The 9,021-nt window shown below is 45.9% G+C and overlaps 1 long non-coding RNA gene across 1 annotated transcript; it reads left to right on the top strand.

The window, feature by feature from the left end:
* The first annotated feature begins 207 nt into the window (after positions 1-207).
* LOC131502256 (uncharacterized) lies at positions 208-3,721 on the top strand. The gene is made up of 3 exons (XR_009256987.1): positions 208-1,328; positions 2,173-2,337; positions 3,474-3,721. It is a non-coding gene; the product is annotated as an uncharacterized LOC131502256 (long non-coding RNA).
* The last annotated feature ends 5,300 nt before the right edge of the window (positions 3,722-9,021 follow it).

Genomic DNA, 9,021 nt, shown 5'->3' with positions numbered 1-9,021 from the left:
TGTCTTCAAGTTCTAGCGTCTGTCTAAATAGAGACTTTTTCTTTACCTTAAGCCACGTTTTAGTAAATGCTAAAAGCTCTGTGTCAGGCAGCCTCTAAAAGCCCCATCATACTCTCCACCTGCTAGTATTTGCATCCTTGAGCGAGGGCTGGACCTAGTGACTTGCTCCTAGTACACAGAATACAGCAAAGGAGGTGGGATGTCACTTCTGAGATTAAGTTACAAGAAGAACGATTTCTTTTCTTGCTTATGAAAGCTACCCCGTGGAGACGCCAATTTGGCAAGAGACGGAAGGAGGCTTCCAGTCAACAGCCAGGGAGGGTCTCGGTCCAATCACCTCTGAGGACCCGAATTCTGCCGACGACCACGTTGAGCGAGCTCAGACATAGACCTTCCCCAAGCAAGCCTTGTGAGAGGTCCTAAGACAGAGGATCCAGCTACACTCTGCCCAGATTCCTGATCCACAGAAACTGTGGGCTAATACACGCTGCTGTTCCTAATGAATAATAAATGTGAATTATAGTCAATGTAAATGTTGCCTTAAGACGCTTAGTGCAGGGGTAATTTGTTGCATAGTAGTAAATAGTTAATACAGGATCCCTAGCATGGTATAATCAAGGAAAGAAACATTTCTTTCTGCTGTCCTCTGCCTGTCAAGAGCATTATTCCAATACATTTATATAAAATTTAAAATAATGAGCTTTCTTTCATAGTTCAAGATTCTAAAATGCGAATGAAGGAACCCTTTAAAGGAGCTAACCAACCAGGGGAACAATTCTCCCAGGAAGTTCTGGTAAACTGGATGATGGCCACCTACAGCAATGCCCACTGTTGGTAATGTAGAATGTTAAAACTCACCTTTGGGGCAAAGACCAATTTTGATTCCATACATCCCTTTTAAAATTTCCACTTCCTCTTGAAAGGGAAAGCTATTTTTCGCTAACTTCATCTTGTAACATTAAAAAAAATCAATTTTCACCAATAGAACACCCTGGAATGCCTTCCAGAGAGGATATTAATTATCGCAATCACATAAACAGAACCGTATCTGCTCTGAACAAGTCTTTATTTCATGCTTGAGATCATTTCCACAACCTTTGGAGACAACCCTTTTATTTTCAGGAGTAGTTCTAAGCCTGTGTCCCTGTTGAGAGAGGATCACGGCGGTCCGCAGCCAGTAGCTTCTTTGTACGAGCCTTTCTTCCCTTCTCTGTCCAGGAAGTTCACTCAGCTGAAGCTATCTGGTGTGACAGTGAGTGAGGCAGCTGGATGAAGTCATGGTCATCATTCAGCCTGAATCCAACCCATGATGGTTTCTCACAGGTTTGGTGAGTGACTGTCCACGGAAGGAAAGTCTTGCCATCTGAAGGGAATTGTATTTCTTGGGTTGAGTCTTGGAAGACAGATACAAGCTAAGCTTCTCTCCCACCCTTTATTTCACTAATGGCTCACTAAATAAACCGAGTTTTAATGACAGAGTGATTCCCCTACAGGTCTTAGAGTTTGTCAAAAACATCCAGTTTATAAACTCAAATCAAGGAAGTTTACATTATGGTTATGCGTCTTGGCAGATTATATGCAAAAGAGAAAATTACAGACGTGAGGCCTCTCATAGAGCGTGCAGCTAGAGTTCAGATTGTGCCAACATTTCCCCTGCAACCCATAATTCTAAGCGTCAAAATGGGAACCGAAATAGAATATCCCATAGGGCTCTGGCCATTTCTGAGAAGGGTAGTTTGGTGATTTTCCCAATTCACACTTGGATGTGCATCTTTACGCACGTAGGAACAAAGATCAGATTTCAAGAGGACTCGGTCAACTTTGAGTTAGAGATGAAACTCCTGATTTCTATTGATGTGAGTCTGGCGATTTGCATTTCTGGCAGTCACCGACACTGCCAGGCCTTCTGGGCCAGCCACGGTGGGAAATTTCTACGGTTTTCCGTCAAATTTCTTGTATGAGAACTTTTGAGAAGAGCTAAGAAATCTATTTCACTGAGGAAGCTGAAGCCTGATGTGGAATTATTTGGGGCTGCATCGGGGTAAATAAAAGATCTCTGGGACCTGAAGACCTCTCTCTGCTGTCCTGAATTTAGATAAACGAGATGATCAAGGCCAATGGGGTAGTAGATTGGATTTGTATTCCTAATTCTTAACTCCTTTCTTGTAACAGAATTACACATCCACACCCTTTGCCGATGGGGATTTGCAGTGCCTCTTGGGAAGGAAAGATTATCCCTCACCCATTGCCTTTGGCCTTAACCATGTGACCCGCTTTGGCTAATGGAATGTAGGTAGAAGTGAATGGGTGTCAGCTCCCAGCTGACATCGTTAAGAGGTATTGTGCATTTCCACTCATTCCTTTGTGTGTGTGTGTGTGTATATGTGTGTGTGCCCCAGGTAGCTGCTGGCCCCAGAGAAACAGGGGGCGAACCCGAACCCGAGTCAAAGCTTGGAGCTGAGCACAGCTGACCTATAGCTAGTTCAGAACTAGTTTCAGAACTGTAGCTAGTTCTGAAAATCTGGAAGATTTTCAGATCCCCGAGCCAGGTAGGAATCAATGCGAATAGTTATAAATCATCAAGTTTTGGAGTCGTTTAGAACACAGAATTATTTTGGCAGAGTCCTGATTAATGCACCCGGGACCGTCCATCTTTCGTGTGCAAATGGTAGGATTTTAATTCTACCTGAAGCCGCCGCTTGTCATCCTTTACTTCTAGCCCCTCATGGGAGCATCAAATCCATGTCAGTGAGATGACAAAGTCCTAAGGTAGAAATGTTAGGTGATAGAGTCAGGGTCCAACCTCAAATCTCTATATTTCCACGTCATGATAAAATACAGCCTTAATTTTTTTCTGGTTTATTTATTGATTTTGAGAGGGAGAGAGAGAGAGAGAAAGAGAGAGAGAGAGAGAGAGGAGGAGGGAGGGGCAGACAGAGAGAGGGAGAGAGAGAGAGAATCCCAAGCAGACTCCACACTGTCAGCAGAGAGCCCGATGTGGGTCTTGAACCCACAAACTGTGAGATCGTAACCTGAGTTGAAATCAAGACAGAGCCACCCAGGCACCACCCGCCCCCCCTCCTTAATTTTATTTAGAAAACACTTTCCACTCAAGAAATCATATGTCATATCCACATAAATGTTGGATATACAGTGTAGTAAAAAAAAAACAAAAACAAAAAAAACTAACCAAGATGATCTATAGACAGATCAAGCCAGGAGGCATCAAAATGATGGCGTCCTAGTTCCAGAAATTCCTCCTAGGACATTTTCTCATCAGCCCAGACATAATATATATATTTTTAAACATGAAGCAGGTGTCTGCTTCCTGAATTCCAGTGCTGGATGGGCGAGACAGGAAGAAAAACAATCTGTTAGAGATTGAATGTTGATCTGGCCTACCTCATAGTCACCACTTATACAATCTCGGTTACAAAAATAACCGTTAGCTCCCCGTTTCTGTCTCCGTGCAGACCTGGAGAGTAAGAAAGACCGTCATCTCACCATCTCTCTGAAGATCTTCTACAGTGGACAGAGTCGGGTGGAACAAATGTGATCCTACCTGGAGATGGCACGTTGGCCCAGATCATCTTTGGCAAGTCTTCATTTCAGGGTCTTCTACGAAACGTCTGGCCCTGTCAGCTGATTTGCCACTTCTCCGCTTCCGTAAATCCACGGGCGCATTGTCTCAGAGTGTTCCAGTGCCGTCTCTCTACCATAAACATAGCTTATAACCTTTCATTGCTTGGCTTTTTCCTACAGGGTCTAAAAGATTTAAGGAGGCACGGGCGTGCGTTGCTGTGATTCAGCGTTCAGGCGGCCTGAACTTGTCCCTGGTCCTGGACTTGTGGGGGTCGACACGCAGAGAGAGAGAGAGAGACCTGGGGGACCTGACTCCCACAGACGCCCAGTCTCTTCCCGTCACAGGCCCACAAGGGGTCTAATTATGAAGAACTTTCCCTCACTGTGTCATGACTGCAGTACGGGGAACCCCTAACCCCAGGAGAATGGTCTGTTGGGCTTGGGCTTCCCCTTTGACCACAGGCCGGGATGTCTGGGAAGCATGAGGGCAGGAGGAGTGCAGCGAGAGAAGTGCACAAAGAGAAAAACAAAAAAAGATTGAAGGAAAAGAGTTCCAAAAGACGCTCACTTTTTCATTACGAAGCTGGTTTAAGCTCCTTTCGGGGGAAGCTCCATCAATGAAGAGTCTTTACGTGCTCAGGACATATTTCCCTGGAAGGAGGTGTGACATAGGAGACTGAGTCCCTTTCTCTTGGCCCCATGTGCCCACCTTGTTGCCCTCTGCCTACGAGTAGAGCAATAAATAAGCACACCAATGACAGTGGGCAATCATGAATTATAAAATATTCGACTAGCCTTCCCGGCCACATCCTCCACCGCCCCCCCCCCACCTCCCGGCCAGCATCCCCCAACCCAGACCTCAGCTCCCACAATTCCACACTGATCTTGTCAATGGTTGGCACTTCCCTTCCTTCCATAGTATGTAGGTGTATCAGTCAGAGTTCTAGCAGGAAAAGAGTTGACACACTCACAAAAGGATAATGGAAGGAGGATTTATTGACAAAGTTGGTACAGGGGAGCCACAAAGGATAGTGCAGTAACCTGTAACCAGGAGTCACCAGGTTTTTGCTAGGGCTCGGCCCGAAGGTTGCCGGAATTTGGAAAGAGTGAGTCTTGGAATCGTCAGAGAGGTGGCCACCCGGAAAAGGTGGTTTGCGGATGTAGCCAGCCAGAGGGAACGCTTCAAGGAGGGAGCCAGGAGCATAGATACCCTGACCTCACTTTCCTTTCTCCCCGATCATCTGTAGGTGTTCTCTGTTGGCCAAACACGACCGGGAGCCAGAGGGGATGGGAGCCCCGGTAACGGAGTCCAGACGCGCAGGGTCCTGGCAGAGAGCAGGGAAGACAATGGCAGAAAAGTGGAGCTGAAGGGGCGCCTGGGTGGCTCAGTTGGTTGAGCGTCCGGTTCTCGATTTGGGCTCAGGGCAGGATCCCGGGATCACGGGATCAAGCCCTGCATCGGGTCTCGGCGTGCAGCCTGCTTAAAATTCTCTCTTTCCCTCTGCCCCTCTCCCCTGCGTGTGCGTGCACGCACACGTGCTCTCCCTCTCCCTCTGAAAGTAAATAAACTTAAAAAAAAGTGGAGCTAAAGGAACCCAGGGGAAATATGTGACCAGTAGATTCTTTTATGCATCCTGACTGTCCGCAGATCCTTGGACACATGTGGGCACATAAAATGCCTCTCATCCAGTTGGTTACTCGAGGCTAACTCATGCCTGGTAGTACGATTTTTCACTTTTCAATTATTGATGCTGCTTTAAATCATGTGACTAATCCTATAGCTCTTTTGAATACATTTGCTTACCAATCTCCCCCACTTTCTGCCAGATATTTTACTTCGGGGAGTGGGTGAAGATTATGTGGTTTAGGATGTGAAACCGGGCCATCCTGGCCGGGACCATAATGTCGTCCTCCAACTGACAGGCATCCCAGAGATGCCTGGGGATAAATTAAGGTTTTCCCTGACACTGCTAGGGAATGCATGTTTTGTGTTGCTGAGCCTGGTAATAATCACACGAAAATTGTATAAGACTTAAATTTTAGATTTTTCTTTTGTACATAGAAGTCAATATTCCCTCTGGATAAACGGCACAAAAACACATTTAGATATCTCATCCACCGCGTTCGAAGCCTTGATAAATGTGGAGAGAAAAGCCCTGAGGTGCCTTTTAAATAAATCAGGGAGGGATGCCTGGGTGGCTCAGTCGGTTAAGCTTCCGACTTTGGCTCAGGTCATGATCCCACCATTTGTGAGTTCGAGCCCCGCACGGGGCTCTCTGCTGTCAGCACAGAGCCCGCTTCGGATCCTCTGTCTCCCTTTCTCTCTGCCCCTCCCCTGCTTGCACGTGCATGCTCTCTCTCTATTTCCACCTCTCTCCGTCTCTCTTTCAAAAATAAACATTTAAAAAAAATTTAAAAATCAGGGAAACAAGAGCTCACACTCTTTTCTAGGACAAAGTTGAGTCAGGCAGACACCTAACTCTGTTCCCTTTACCTCCTGCATGATAATAATACGATCATATCTGTGAATGACCCCTAGAAATATACGACAGGTAATGGGCAAACACTGCTGAGTTCACCATCTACCGTGGTAAATATGCTACCGCGACGGGACTGTCCCTTGTCTCCCTGCTTGAGAGGTTCAGCATTGTTAGATGTTGACATCAGCAGATGGGATAAAATATCATATTTGAAATTGGAGTCGGGGTGGGATTAAACTGGAGGAAGTAAAAATGTATTAAGTGTCATACTTTGTACATACAGACTGTTCTGAGGTCCTGAGGCAGTCTCTGTACGTGTGATATCCATAGAAGATGTCAGGCATCACTGAGGAAATGATGGTCAGTATCGGGGGACATCCAGGTTGAGAATTTCGATGACGAGTAGGAAATGTATTCACTGGCATTTGCTCTTGAAGCGTGTCTTGAGTACCTGTGTGCCCAGCATTGTCCTATCTAGCAATGGGCGACACCAAAGGAGCAGACTCCACGCTTGCCCTAAGGAGACAAAGGAGAAGCTGGTGGTCAGGAAACATATTGACAAAATGGATTGGGGACAGGGATGCATGTAAGAGATAGAGTCATTCTTGCCTCAGAAATGGAAAGTCTGTGTGAGTCGGCTATGCCAAGAAAAGGTATTGGGATCGGTGGATGTTGATGGCACCAGGTACATGGGTAGGGAGGGGTGGCAAGAAAATGTGAGCGTTTTTATACACGCGTGCGCATTGTGTAAAAAATGCGACCCAATGGACAGCCCTGAGAGCTGTCCCTTTTCTCATTCTTCGTCACTATTTCCTTATATTTCTTTCACAGGGGCTGTGCTAGCCCCACACTCATACAAAAAGAAATTGAGTACCACGGGAAGATTAAGGGCTTGTTTGTTTTGTTAAAAAAAAAAAAAAAAAAAGGTTCCGGATGGCCATATTCTTTCCTTCATGCAAGCCAAGGGAACATTTCTCAACACTTACCCATGCCAACCACAAGTCCTAAATCTGATTTTCCTCTGAATCCAATTTTTAAAGAAGGTGCCTGCCTTGAGGTGGATCCTTGAAGCAAGAATTAATTGGAAAAAGAAATGCAAATAATAAGACCGTATAATTTGGGAGCTAGGGATGGATGGCTAACGTATATTTTGTTTTAACAGATATAATCTCTCAAATAACAAGTGAGCATTTAAGGGAAACATAGCGCCGTCTTTTGTATAGGACCTCGATGAATTCTAGCTCCTTCCTTTAGCATGAGTGAGTCACTTCAAGGGTCTGAAACTTTGCCATATGAGATGATCTTCGGCAGATAAACAATCCAGGGCAGTATACCTGGACCCATGTGTAGAGTCCTTCAGTACACAGAGGGATTTTTCTGTATTTAATGGTCACTCTCCACTGATGGCAGAACTCTCAAGATAGTGGAACATCTTTCCTAGCAACGAGGGAGGAAAGGTCCTCAGTTTTGTAGAGGATCGGGACACCCAATGGAAGGGAAAACAAAATGGTGAGTCCGTAGACGATTTGTATCACTACAGTCCTCTCTCAGTTATGAGTGGCGAATTTTAGATAAGCACGAAGGGGGTAGGGGTGCAGACTAAGTTACTCTGCTGAACAACACCTTGTGGATTACAAAATATTTTCCCTACACATTTGGTGCCTCTCACTGATTCAGGCTTTCTCAAATTATTGGGGTAGAGTTTCTAAAGTTAAGACAACAAGTGAGTGCCTTGGGCTGATCCAGAACCGGCAGGTGGACAAGGTTAGAAGCAGGTATGTGTTTATAAACATATAATCAGATAGGAGGCAGATAACGTGTTTCCTTCATGCAGAAGAGCACATTCCTAGGAGGAACCGGGGTGCCGCATCCCATGGGTACCTTGGAGAAACAGCTGTGATCGGCAAGACTGAGCCGGGCGGAAACGTTTTCGGTGATGAGTGGGTGCCCAGCAATGTAGCAGCTAGAGTTGGAGGCCACGATCATTCCAACCCCTGCCTTGGCTGGTCCCTTGACCTTGTCCAGGCAACACGCTGGCTGAGTCTCACAAGTGAGATTTCAAACCCAGATGTTCTTCTGAACTTTCGCTTTAAAAGGTTCGTCCTGCCCTCTGTTATTCTACAAAAATGAGTCTCCAATAATCATTTGATAGGATTCAGCCAAAGCAGCCAGGAGAAGATAGGGAGGGGACGATGAACACATTTGTACTAAAGATCATGAAATCATGTGATGATAATATTCAGATAGTTCATAGACTATTCCAGAATTTCCCTTCCTACCCGTATACTGTTTTGAAATGAATAGTCCAGAGATTGCACGGGCTGATTATGTGGGCCACTTCGAGGCCTTTCTCTCACTGACTTGAAGCTCTTGGCTGAGGGTCTTTTGAAAACCTGCTTCTTTCTTATTTTTTTTTTAATGTTCATTTATTTTTGAGAGAGAGAGAGAGAGAGAGAGAGTAGGGGAGGAACAGAGAGAGAAGGAGACTCAGAATCTGAAGCAGGCTCCAGGCTCTGAGCTGTCAGAGCAGAGCCCCACGCGGGGCTCGAATTCCCTAACCGCAAGATCATGACTTGAGCGGAAGTCGGATGCTTAACCGACTGAGCAAACCCCCCCCTCCAACCCCGGGCGCCCCTGAAAAGCTGCTTCTGAGGCTCATCAAGCCATGTGCTTCAGGTCCTGCTCGTGGGCAGTTTCTATAGCAATAGCCCTCAGAGTCCAGTATCTTACGACTCTGTGTTATCATTACGGGCCTTCAGAAAAGTGAAGGAAGCACACGGTTTATCAGAAGGCGGCCTTTTGCCCCATCTCCTGAAGCTGGGCCATGGGCTGCCAGAACCAGCCTCCGCCCACTCGTTCCTTTGGGAATTTTGGAATTATTTGTAACTAAGTAATATGCTTTTCTTGGCTAAGGAACCACTAATTGCTTATTTTCCTTGGTGCTTTGCAAATCTGACTA

Source organism: Neofelis nebulosa, chromosome X (assembly GCF_028018385.1).
Source record: "Neofelis nebulosa isolate mNeoNeb1 chromosome X, mNeoNeb1.pri, whole genome shotgun sequence".
Taxonomy (NCBI): domain Eukaryota; kingdom Metazoa; phylum Chordata; class Mammalia; order Carnivora; family Felidae; genus Neofelis; species Neofelis nebulosa.
This window is presented reverse-complemented; position numbering and strand designations above follow the sequence as displayed.